The 13,296-nt window shown below is 38.5% G+C and overlaps 1 protein-coding gene across 1 annotated transcript in view; it reads right to left on the bottom strand.

Annotated features, from left to right (window-relative positions):
- The window catches only part of LOC117412657 (CMP-N-acetylneuraminate-beta-1,4-galactoside alpha-2,3-sialyltransferase-like), a 78,010-nt gene extending 67,971 nt beyond the window's left edge, over nucleotides 1-10,039 (bottom strand). The window contains exon 1 of the mRNA XM_034021204.3: nucleotides 9,742-10,039. The gene's annotated coding sequence lies outside the window, so the exon portion shown is untranslated. The remainder of the gene's footprint in view (nucleotides 1-9,741) is intronic.
- Between the last annotated feature and the right edge of the window lie 3,257 nt (nucleotides 10,040-13,296).

Genomic DNA, 13,296 nt, shown 5'->3' with positions numbered 1-13,296 from the left:
GATGGGTGTACCAGGTTCCCACTGTTTTCTGCCAATTCTGAGCTGATGGCACTGCTGGACATCTTCCGATTGCGAAGGGAAGTAAGCATGATGTGTCTTTCATCTGCTGCAGTAAGTTTCCTTGGCCGACCACTGCGTCTACGGTCCTCAACGTTGCCCGTTTCTTTGTGCTTTTTCAAAAGAGCTTGGACAGCACATCTGGAAACCCCTGTCTGCCTTGAAATTTCTGCCTGGGAGAGACCTTGCTGATGCAGTATAACTACCTTGTGTCTTGTTGCTGTGCTCAGTCTTGCCATGGTGTATGACTTTTGACAGTAAACTGTCTTCAGCAACCTCACCTTGTTAGCTGAGTTTGGCTGTTCCTCACCCAGTTTTATTCCTCCTACACAGCTGTTTCTGTTTCAGTTAATGATTGTGTTTCAACCTACATATTGAATTGATGATCATTAGCACCTGTTTGGTATAATTGTTTAATCATACACCTGACTATATGCCTACAAAATCCCTGACTTTGTGCAAGTGTACCTAGAAGAACTGATGCTGTTTTGAAGGCAAAGGGTGGTCACACCAAATATGGATTTGATTTAGATTTTTCTTCTGTTCACTCACTTTGCATTTAGTTAATTGATAAATATAATCTATTAACATGTCTATTTTTGAAAGCATTCTTACTTTACAACATTTTTTCACACCTGCCTAAAACTTTTGCACAGTACTGTATACAATTATATTAATGCAATATGTAATAATCTTCTCCACACGAAACGTAATAAAACATGTTTTTAATAAGATCGGTCAACACAAAATGTACATTATTATTTATTTCTTAGCAGACGCCCTTATCCAGGGCGACTTACAATTGTTACAAGATATCACATTATTTTTTACATACAATCACCCATTTATACAGTTGGGTTTTTACTGGAGCAATCTAGGTAAAGTACCTTGCTCAAGGGTACAGCAGCAGTGTCCCCACCGGGGATTGAACCCACGACCCTCCGGTCAAGAGTCTAGAGCCCTAACCACTACTCCACACTGCTGCCCACATTGGTGTCAGAAGTGGACACAGGTACCCCAGCATGCACTCATCAGGCTGTAAGTCCAGGGCAGACTTGAGACTGGCAGGGGAGAGTGTAGCGTGCACGGGGGAAGGCAGCAGCAGGGCTGGTAGGTGACGTAATCACACACAGAGACATAAGCCCGATATACGCTCCTTGCAAAAGGAGTCAGCACTTTTGTACAGCGGTAACGGCGCTTTGCTTTAGTGCGAGAGGTCCCGGGTTTGCGCCCGCCCCCCTCCTGTGTGTGGATAGCCTCGCCCTGTGTGATGCGCCTGCCTGCGTTAACCGAGATCGCTACTATATATATATATATATATATATATATATATATATATATATACAGTATATAAAAATCTTCTGACATGTTTCACAACAGCATGACCCATTAAGATGTGAATAGATGTCAAATTGAAATAGACAGGCTATATGCCTGGTTTGGGGATTTGTTAATAAATGGATTTTGAAAGAACAGTCAGGTAGCTACACTGCTGTACCATCAATACTTTACAGGTTCGGACGGGTATTTATGGCATCCATCCTCGCAATCACAACATTGTGTACGAAGTACATGTCATAAATAGAACTATTAATAAATGGTAACTACAGTGTAGTTACTGTATTTAGAAGTCTATCTGTGGCCTGTAAAGGGGAAGTCTCACAGCCCTTGCATTTTCTACTGCAACAATGATGCTGTGGTGCAGTGTTCTATGCAGTCTTCTTGAGAGTGTTCTGTGTTCTATGCAGTCTTCTTGAGAGTGTTCTATGCAGTCTTCTTGAGAGTGTTCTGTGTTCTATGCAGTCTTCTTGAGAGTGTTCTATGCAGTCTTCTTGAGAGTGTTCTGTGTTCTATGCAGTCTTCTTGAGTGTTCTGTGTTCTATGGAGTCTTCTGGGTTTTTATCGCACTGCAGTATCATTATGTGTGCCAGTTGAGAGCTCAATAGGCTGCAGCACAGCAGTCATAACATTGCAGATAGACAGCAGCCACAAAAGTACACACCACAAAATCACCACTGTGGTTTCTGTACCATTGTGAAACAATCACTCACAACATGGATGTCCTTCCAGATGAAGATTACGGTGCCTTGGTAGTAGTGCTGCTACTTTGCGAAGGAAGATAAAGCTGGAGTTTTGTGATCCCCTTGTCGTTCACAGCACTAAATTCACCAACACCAGTAGTATCACAAAACAAAATCAAAGCAGATGGGGGAGATAATATCATTCCTTGGGTACTCAGAAATAATTATGTTTCCATTTTCCCTTTCTGCAGCTCTTTTGAGTACAAAACACTGTTTAAAGCTTTTTTTTGGTATTCATTCAGTATCATCTGCTACAGAAGCCATTCATTTCAAAGCTCTGTTCAACACGTGGAGCAATGGTTTTCAATACACCCACCCCCACCCCAAGATCCAAGCATACCCTTTTATTGTGTGTCTGCTTCTCTGCCTGAGTGCCCTGAACACAGAGCTTTGTTACTGAGCTGAGAGAACACTAACAAGCAATCTCTTTCTGCCACATAGGCGGATTGCATAATGTTTATTACCTTGATCTTTATGTGTGTGGATCTAAATACCGCTGTCACTTGGGTTATACAAATAGAACCCAACCTGGCAGATGATATATTTTTTTACAGACAGATCCCTGTATAGATCTATTGAATTATAGCGAAGGTGGTGCGTACCCAATTGGGAATCCTTTTTTTCTGCATACTTAGTTTCTTTTCAGCCTCTGCACTCCAGGACATTGCACTTTAGCTCTTGGGCACTTCAAAGATCAAGCAGCACTGATGTCTTACCATTACGTTTATTACAACTGTGACTCACATCCTCTGTCAACCCAGAAAGGTCCATTAGGAATCTGAAGCCTTGCTGGGGATGGGGCTTGTGTTCTATCTCATCCCATTACTGAATTAGAATGTACTGATCCTCAGAACCCATCTTAAAATCTAGAAGCCTTGGATTAGCAAGAACCAGAAGGCAGCTTCAATTCCCTCCTGACCCAGACCCTTAATGGCTTTAAACAACTGACTAGCACACAGTGCTCATTTTTTATTCTAGCTGGTGTTGTGCTTTTATTTTCAGCCATGATACTTGGCACAATGAGCGCTAATGTTCCGGTTTAATACAAAAAAGGGGACATTTAGCCCAATAATTATCACTGATGTAAACAAGGATTATTTAAACTCAGCAAAAGCTTACAAGCCCTAACAGAAACCTTTCAAATCTAGGAAGCAACACAAGTTGTTTTAGCTGACATTACATATATATATATATATATATATATATATATATATATATATATATATATATATATATACACCTTTATATTTCTGGCTTCCCCCATCCTCAAGTGGGGTGAAAATTAGCGTTTATCTTAGAACACCCTATACTATATATATATATTACAGTTAATAAACACTTAAATAAGAATTAAACAGCATAAAAATGTGATACAAAGTATCTGATGCAAAGACAACACCAACATTAAGTTATAGTATACATTCCTATACATGACAAATTTTAAATAATCATTCTTGAGATAAAGGAATAAAATGCCCTTTGACATAACACAGAATACACTACAGTAATCATATAAGTAAGTTTCTACCATGTGCACTTCACCATACTAATCTCACAATTCAAGCTTCATGAAAAATCATACCATGTTCTTCAAGAATGTATGGGTGCATGTGTGCGTCCTGAGCATGCATTGTGTACCGTGTGTTTATTGTTCTAGCTGTACTGTATCTGTTTATGCAGCTCCTATATCCTTGTGATGTCTGTGTGTTGAGCTGTTTACACAGTCTTGCCTCTTGCCAGGAGAGTAATGACATCAGCAGTGTACTGGGGGAAAGGGAAACTATTCATCCTTTGTGTCCCTGTTTTTGTCTTCCGCTAATGAATCTTTAATCCGCTGTTAGGAAGTGTTTCTGCACCAGTCCTGGAGCCCTTCTGCGTCACTCAGCACTGACTTAACTCTTCAATCAAACCCTGTAGCCACAGACAGACAGGAGCGGGATAGGGATGGAGAGGGAGCTGAAGGAACACAGACACTGGGGGGCAGGGAGAGAGATGTGGAGAGCACATGGAAGGAGGGGATGATTGAAAGATATTATGAAGTGAAAGATGAGGAGACAGTAGCAGAGAGAGATAAATACAGACATGCAGAGGGGTATACTGTATCAAGACAGAAAGGAATGAAGCTAGGTAGACACAAGACACATGGTTTTTTGACAGACAGACAGGCAGACAGACAGAATAATACATTTGAAAACTCTGATATATCCAAGTATTCCTACCCACACCAAGTTGTCCTTAAGTAATACTCAGATCAATGTAAGTATTAATATGTGGTGTTTTATATGTATTATTCAAGTATATTAAGCATATATGGCTACCATATATTGTGTGACTGCATGCATTGCTTAAGTTGTGGCAACAGATGATAGTGTGATGATAGTATATAGTGATAAGGCAGGGAGGGGGTTAAAATCCTCCCTGCCAGAAACGTGTATTTGTTTAGTTATTTGTATTAGTTAGTATTGTTTAATTATATTTGTTAATAGTTTTATTGTAAATTAGAGCCAGGTGCAGGGTATTTAAAGAAAGCAGCTAGGCTCTTTGCGGCAGCTGTGTGGATAAGCCCGACTCGGCTTAGCTGTTCTGTTTTTATAGTTGAGGTTACTGTTTGTTTAGTTATTGCTCGACTAGAGCTAGGTGTTTGTTTTCGGGTTTTTTTATTTTGTATTATTAAAAATAGCGCGTCACCATTTTGAAAAACAGTTCCTGAGTCTACTTTTAATGGGGCAACAAACCACAGAGAGGAAGCTTTGGTTCACTATATATATATATTAGTGGTGAGTGCAGACAGACTAGAGGCAAAATTTGCTTGCATTTTCCCTTAAAGGGTACATAGGACCTTTTTATTTTATTGGTACACGTTCCGTTTTTTTGTTTATATTTTGACCATCTCTATTACATATGTGAGCAGGAGGATGGTGGGAAATGTAGTTCTGAGAGGTCCATGCAGGTACATGGGAAGCCATCTTGAGGCAGGGAATGCAATTTAAAATTTTAAAAAAGTGGTAAAAATGTAAATAAATAAATAAATAAATAATACACACACCTTACATAAACAGTTGTAGCAACACATGGGAACTTGTAAAAATAAAAAGGTCCTTATGACCCTTTAAGGAAAAATGCAAGCAAATTGAGCCTCTAATCTGTCTGCACTCACCACTATATATATATATATATATATATATATATATATATATATATATATATATATATATATTAGCTCGCTCTCTCTCTCTCTCACTCTCTCTCTCTCTCTCTCTCTCTCTCTATATATATATATATATATATATATATAGCTAACATCTTTTTTTCTAACCTGTGTCTAAACAGCCCCCTGAGACATCTTGCCATTCTATACAGTACATCCTACAGTGCCAAGCCAGCCGCCCACACTCTCTATGGCCAGCAGGCCTGAATGCAACCCTGTTTCCTTTAGGAAAAAAAAATCTTTAAAATTCAGAAGAAAAAAAAAATATTAGCAGAAGAAAGGCAATGAACCCATGCTGTGCTGAGGTTATGGGACCCTTAAAAATGTAAAGCAAACATGATAGCACATTTTTTAGTCATCCTCCAATACACTCAGCAGAGACTGTTCTGTAGGCACTGTTAATAACTGCACTTGTTGCGCTTTCACTTAAACAGCAGAGTCACTGCTGTTGTTTTTGCCAAATAAAGAAATTGAGATCCTTTTGATTTGTCCTTAATTTGATACAGTATGTAGACCTCCTTCCATCTACAAAGCTTCTTAGGCAGACAATGAGGAGATGGTCAATCAGCACCATGCTGGATTATGCACCATGTAAACCAAGAACACTTCTGCAGCCCTTGAGGCCATCAATGAGTCCAAACATAAATCATAAAAAAGTTCCCTTTCCTATGCCTCTACATTAATATAGCAGAATTACAAAGAAACACAGATAAAGGGTTTGGTAATCCTCCTTCCTCAGTCAAAACTGATTAAAATACTTCAAAAGAACACAATGATATTTATTACTACGCTTCTCGTTTAGATGCATTTATAGAAGGAAAGTTCATGACCCCCACTTCAAAATAATGGTTACAAATTCTGAATAATATCTGGATAGATTTTTTTTTTATTTTTTAGTAGTTTGGTTGTTCTTTCACAGGTTTCAGATGAATGCATTAAATAACCATATTAACCAAATAAGTTTTGGGTATGTCTTCAAAGAATGCCCAGTCTTTGCTAATAGTCCCAGGTCTTTTGTATTTTACTGCTAACTATGTATTACTGTAGAACAAATAGAGGACTCACCCGAGCTGTTCAATGTGAAACTGAGTGCACCTCCACCTCAGCTCGATGTTTTGCTGTTATAGCTGCTACTCCCTCACATTCTTCACTGGAACCAGTATTTATTATTAAAAGTTGACAGGCTGTGTAATTCACTCCCACTGCTTATTGAAGAGCACAAGGCGGGCTGGTGGGGAGGTAATGGAGTGCACTGTTTTCTGTCCCAGTGTTACCATGAGGTGAAGACATAACTGTCAATAGTGCACTAGACCAGTGGTTTTCAACCTGTGCTACGCGTACCTTTACTGGTACACGACAGACTTGGTACGCACCGACAGTTCTTTTATGTCGATATGAATCATACCATTGAATCACAGACAAATGAGAAATTATGATGCAGAGCTCCAGACTGCGACTAAAATGTTTACAAATGCAAATGCAAAAAAAACCCAAAAAAAACAAAAAAAATTTTTTTTACAACTGTTAGGGGTTAGGCACAAAAATGTTGCATCTCCCAACAGGGCAGCAGTGTGGAGTAGTGTGGTTAGGGCTCTGGACTCTTGACCGGAGGGTCGTGGGTTCAATCCCCAGTGAGGGACACTGCTGCTGTACCCTTGAGCAAGGTACTTTACGTAGATTGCTCCAGTAAAAACCCAACTGTATAAATGGGTCATTGTATGTAAAAATAATGTGATATCTTGTAACAATTGTAAGTCTGCTAAGAAATAAATAATTATAATAATAATTTAAAAGCAAGTGTCAAGTTTACGAATGCGACATGACGTCTGTCTGGATATATACATAACGCGTATCACATGTTTTAATAAACTGAAGTGCTATAAGGACGGTAACAATTTTAGCGAATAAAAATGCTTGTAAGTGCAGAGAGGTATATTAACATCAGCAGACTACGGAACCCCGGTTTCTTGCAACAGTTGCGATGGTGACCAAACATGTGTAAGTACTGTTGTGTAAAAAAAAAAAGTAGCTTAAAATGAACAGTTGCATTTAAGAGACGTAGAACAAGAACAACAACAAATACAAATACACTTAAGGTTTGTGTATTGCACACGTGCCATTAACAAAATGCCCTGGAAACTTAAAATAAATAAAATAATTAAAAAAGGGCTGTAATGCAGATAAAGCGCAATAATTAAACAAACAAGGAAGAGAAAGGGTTACCTTACCAAGCTTAAAAAAAGAGTTATCTTTACGAACTCCAATAAACCAATGTTATCTTTGGCCAGTCAAACCGTAGAGTGCCTAAATAAAGTTTTGAGTCAACATGTCTGTTCCGTCTTGCATCTCAGATATATCAGACTTAGTTACATTGTTTAACGTCAACAGTTTAAGTCTAATTTAATTGCACAAGATTCCAGATGAGCTGATAATATCTCTTCAGCCAAAGAAGCAGGCACAGTAAGTCATGAGCACCGTTACCATTATGTAAAACAGTATGTAGCGTGAGTTTTGTACTAAAGCAGGGTCAGCTGTTGCAGGGAAAGCCTATTTCTCAAACTGACCATTTAAAAAATGTGAAAGCACAACACACAGAAATCCTTGGGACTGTAATTAGGAAGCGTACTATATACTGCAGCTAACTTGATCAGGATGTCACTTGAGCATGGCAGCTGCAGCATGCTGTCTTCATATTACTGTATAACTGTACAAAATTAAAGGTGCGGTCACCAATTCCATATACAACACTTGTAAAATATTAAAAATATAAACATGTACAGTTCATGAATAGATTAACCATTCAGCAGAATGAGGCGACAAACAAGCGAGTACAGACGCAAACCTGGTTGTAATGGGGTAGGTCTCGGTTTAACAACAGCCGTTTTAGATTGCACATACTTACTGGTACACGTGGTGGTCCCTGCGGGAAACAGCATCATGTGTGAAATGTGTAACATCCATTAATAAGAGGATTAACCAACACCTCGGGCTGAGATTTAAAAGCCACAACGATATTTTAAGGATATGGAAAGCAAAATGAATAAAATACTTGAGTCATGCTGTTTGTTTCTTACCTACATAAAAACTAATGACAGAATATCTACAAAATAAAGTTTATATTGTGGAATATATAGCATAAAATATTTGTCTTAGTATATATATATATATATATATATATATATATATATATATATATATATATATATATATATATATATATATATGTATGTATACCAAACTGACCAAAATATTTGGATACAGAATGAATTTTTCATATGGGATGTTGTATAACAACATAATTCAACTGATAAAATCACTTTATGTTTAGTTCACTCTGAATGAAGGAAAAAGTTTATTCCTATACATTGACTGCAGAACCACTTCACCACAAGGAAAAGCTTTTCACCTTCTCCATTGTCTGTGACCAGACTTTAATAGGAGAGACAGCTAAGAATATGATAGCTCATGCCCAGAATTATATATTTTATATTGCTTACTTAATCTTTATCGTAATAGCATTAGACTGTTGTATTATCCCTGACCTGAATCATTGATTCTAAGTGATAGCTTATACTGGTATACAAGATTGCTGATGTAACAGGATGTCATTCTTAGTGGCCCAGTTTGTCATGGCTTACACTATTATATGTTAGCTTACAGAACGCATTACTATTGCATTTGCTGAAGATAGTTTGGCACATAAAATATGTTTTGTTTTCTCTGAACATTTTTAAATACAGATTCTGGCTACTTAATGCCCAAAATGTGATGGGGCAAAGTGGCTTCGGCACATCATGAGTCATGTGATCTAAGTTGTACTTTTTTCAGTAAAACATGACATTTATTGAAGTTAGGAAATACTAAAAGAAACATAATAAATCCAATGACAAAAGTTAAGACTAGAAGTCTTTCCCAGTATGAAGACATTTGTATCATTTTTGCAAACAGGCACCAACAAATGTAAAACTGATAGTAGGACATGGCATCTTGAATGCAAGGATGCGCTCTTATGAAAAAAAAAAAAAACTTATTTAAGATAAACTATCAGCACTAAGGACAGTCACTTATCAAGATTAAACCAAGACTTGAGCGCCATTCGTGCTGTGCACATTTATCGCTACAATTATATTTACAAACTTTACATGTGCTTTTGCAGTGGTGTTTACTACAAATGAAATACCTGCTAAATTAGCATATCTTTTAAAAGCTATGATTGGTACTTTAAGGAATATCTTCTTATTTTTTTTTCATTGTGACGAAGGCATAGGTTTTTCCAAATAATTAATATTTGTTAAGAATCTTTATCAGTTAAAGATAAATGTATAAAGAACAACAGACAGCAGCAACTCAAGTTGTCACATAAGTTGTGTAAATAAAATGAACTAAAGTACTTACGAATGCACAATCCAACGTTGTGTGTTGAGAGGAAACTTCAAACCAGTGGTCTGCTACAGGTGCATGCAGTTCCAGGTGATTATGACAATCGCACTGTCAGACAACTGCTTAGGAAAGTCAAATGCCCCTTCTCCACTGTTCTCACAAGTTCAGTGCACAGGATTTGTCCCCAGTAACCTGATAGTATCCAGCCTGCACATTGACCTCCCTCCCTCTAGCATGTGTTTTCTCAAGCGTCGACTCTCTTCTGGTTGGCAGTGGAGTTCAGTACATAGCCAGCAGCAGCAACCGGGAGGTTGTGGTCTGCTGCCCCTTAACAGTGTGAGTGAGTGTGAGTGCAGGCTGAGACAGTACAGGGAGATATGGCTGTGCAGCCAATCAGAGACTAAAGCTGAGCAAGGTCTGGCCAACAGAGGAAGACCGAAGAGATTCTGTTACACGCTTTTGATACCTCCCCAAATCTGACTTTCAAATCAAACAAAGTTTCAAATACATTTCCAGTAGGGCTATTGCAGGCTTCACTACAGGAGATTGGTAATAATAGATTATGCTTTTCCAACAGGCTAGCTCCTTGTCCTTTAGCCAGGGGGACAATTTTTTAGTGTTAACACTGCTGTGGTAGTGTTAACTTCTGCAGCAGCTATCCACAACATTTGAACAGCAATGAAAGCCGCAAATATTTCTTTTTTTATTTCTCAAATTCCATGACAAATGTCCTTTTTATTATTATCCTTCACCAGCTGCTAAGATCAGCAAATAAGAGCATTTGAATTAAAAGCTGCTTCCAGCTACCCAACAAAGGACAGTCAGACGCTGTCTCAGTGGGATGCTTTGTGAAGTCATTAGGTTATTTGTTGCTGGTTGATAGCTGCTTCTCAAGTCATCCCAAAGGATTTCTACCTGGCATTAAGGAAAAGGCTTAGAAGCAATGTATCCATGCAGTACATCTGATAGATGCCACTTTCTATTATTTATGTAATATTTTTCCATTTCTCCTTTTTAGCTTTGGCTGCTCTTTACAAGGATAAGGGACAGGGTGTAACTGGATACAGCAACTTGCTGCCAACCTTGATCCAATAGGAGAGCTGTTTGAACCGCGCTTAGTGGGCTGAACACAATACACCTCTGTGTGTAGAGTAAGCCAACAGCTTGACTTGCTCGCAGCCATGCAGATCCTGTAAGGGGGATGAAAGAAAAAAACGACCTGCCTGCAAGTCAAATTTAAAAACTGATTCAGAAACGTAGAAGTTACTCTTGGAAACAAGAAAGGTTTATTTGCAATTTGAATAAGTATTATGTTTCGTACATCGCAAGATTATGCACAGGTAGGCCACTTTCCACAGCACCAACTGTTTTGATCAGATTTTTTTATGTATAACGAAGGATACAAAAGGGTAACTAAAATTCAACTGGAGCTGAAAATGGCCTTAAGGAGCACCACCAACACATCTTGACTTATTTTTTGCTAAAGTATCTTTCTCACATTTCCAATAGTAACTCTGCAAATCACTTAAGTATTTTGAAAAGGTTGGGGAGGTGAAAAAGGTCAGCATATTTACACATTATTATATTCTCAATATTTCATCCGACAGAAGTTTTTTTAATTTTCTGAGGCTCAACTGACCCGTAAGTGGACCTTTTCTTTTACCTCAGTTTCCACTTCCCACTTGAAGAGCCATTTGTTGTCTTAAAAGCTAGTGTATTTAATATACAGTTATACAATAGAAGTTTGTAGAAAATTAATTAAAACTAAAAACTGAAATAGCTTGGTTGGATAAGTGTCCACCCCCCTTGTAATAGCAATCCTAAATTAGCTCAGGTGTAACCAATCACCTTCAAAATCACACACCAAGTTAAGTGGCCTCCACCTGTGTTAAATTGTAGTGATTCACATGATTTCAGGATAAATTCAGCAGTTCCTGTAGGTTCCCTCTGCTGGGTAGTGCATTTCAAAGCAAAGACTCAACCATGAGCACCAAGGCGCTTTCAAAAGAACACTGGGGCAAAGTTGTTGAAAGTCACAGATCAGGGGATGAGTATAAAAAAATATCAAAGGCCTTGAATATCCCTTGGAGCACGGTCAAGACAATTATTAAGAAGTGGAAGGTGTAAGGCACCACCAAGACCCTGCCTAGATCAAGCCGTCTCTCCAAACTGGATGACCAAGCAAGGAGACTAATCAGAGAGGCTACCAAGAGGCCAATGGCAACTTTGCAAGAGCTACAGGTTTTATGGCCAAGACTGGTCAAAGTGTGCATGTGACAATAATATCCCAAGCACGCCACAAATCTGGCCTGTATGGTAGGGTGGCAAGAAGGAAGCCATTACTCAAGAAATCCCACATTGAATCCCGTTTGAAGTATGCAAAAAAACACTCAGGAGATTCTGTAGCCGAAACTAAAATGGAACTTTTTGGCCTAAATGCAAAAGTGTTATGTTTGGCGCAAACCCAACACAGCGCATCACCCAAAGAACACCATCCCTACTGTGAAGCATGGTGGTGGCAGCATCATGTTATGGGGATGTTTCTCATCGGCAGGGACTGGGGCACTTGTCAGCATAGAAGGGAAAATGAATGGAACAAAGTACAGAGAAGTCCTTGAGGAAAACCTGCTGCCCTCTGCAAGAAAGCTGAAACTGGGACGTAGGTTTACCTTTCAGCATGACAACGACCCAAAGCACACAGCCAAAACTACACTGGAGTGACTAAGGAACAAAAAGGTAAACGTCCTTGAGTGGCCCAGTCATAGCCCCAACCTAAATCCAATCGAAAATTTGTGGCATGACTTGAAGATTGCTGTCCATCAACGCTCCTCAAGGAACTTGACAGAGCTTGAAGTTTTGTAAAGAATGGTCAAATATTGCCAAATCTAGGTGTGCAAAGTTGGTAGAGACCTATCCCAAACGACTCACAGCTGTAATTACTGTCAAAGATGCTTCCACCAAGTATTAACTCAGGGAGGTGGAGACTTATCCAATTATGATCTTTCAGTTTTGTATTTTTAATATATATATAACTTTTTCCCCCTTAACAGTGTGGAGTATGGTGTGTAGATAAGTGGAAAAAATCCTCATTTAAATGCATGAAACTCTGAGGCACTGACACAACAAAACGTGAAAAAAATTCAAGGGGTTTAGACTTTCGATAGGCACTGTATATCCAGTTGATGATTTTAACTACATATTTGACAATCTAAAAGTCTGTTTTTGTAGGTTTCTCCTGAAAGCTGAAAAGGTAGACATTAAAAACCAAATCTTGCGTGACGGGAATGGTTTCCAGGGGTATGAATTTATTAGATTAAAAAAATGAAGTCGAAGATTTATGATTATTGAGCTTAGCCCTGTGTTCTAGTCTACCATAACAAACATAGGTATACAGTTTTCAAAGAAAAAATACATAGTAATTGTAGTTCTTGCAATTGCTTTGTCAATCTAACGCTAACCTTAGGTTGTTTGAGCCTGTTTGTGTACTACATTATGCACTGCTGAAGAACTAAAGCAAAAAAACAAAAAAACAAAAAATAAAACCGCCAGAGAAAATTTCAGCCCAAATCC

This window comes from Acipenser ruthenus, chromosome 10 (genome assembly GCF_902713425.1).
Source record: "Acipenser ruthenus chromosome 10, fAciRut3.2 maternal haplotype, whole genome shotgun sequence".
NCBI classification, from domain to species: domain Eukaryota; kingdom Metazoa; phylum Chordata; class Actinopteri; order Acipenseriformes; family Acipenseridae; genus Acipenser; species Acipenser ruthenus.
The sequence above is the reverse complement of the archived record's forward strand: the minus strand, read 5'-3'. Positions and strand labels throughout refer to the sequence as shown.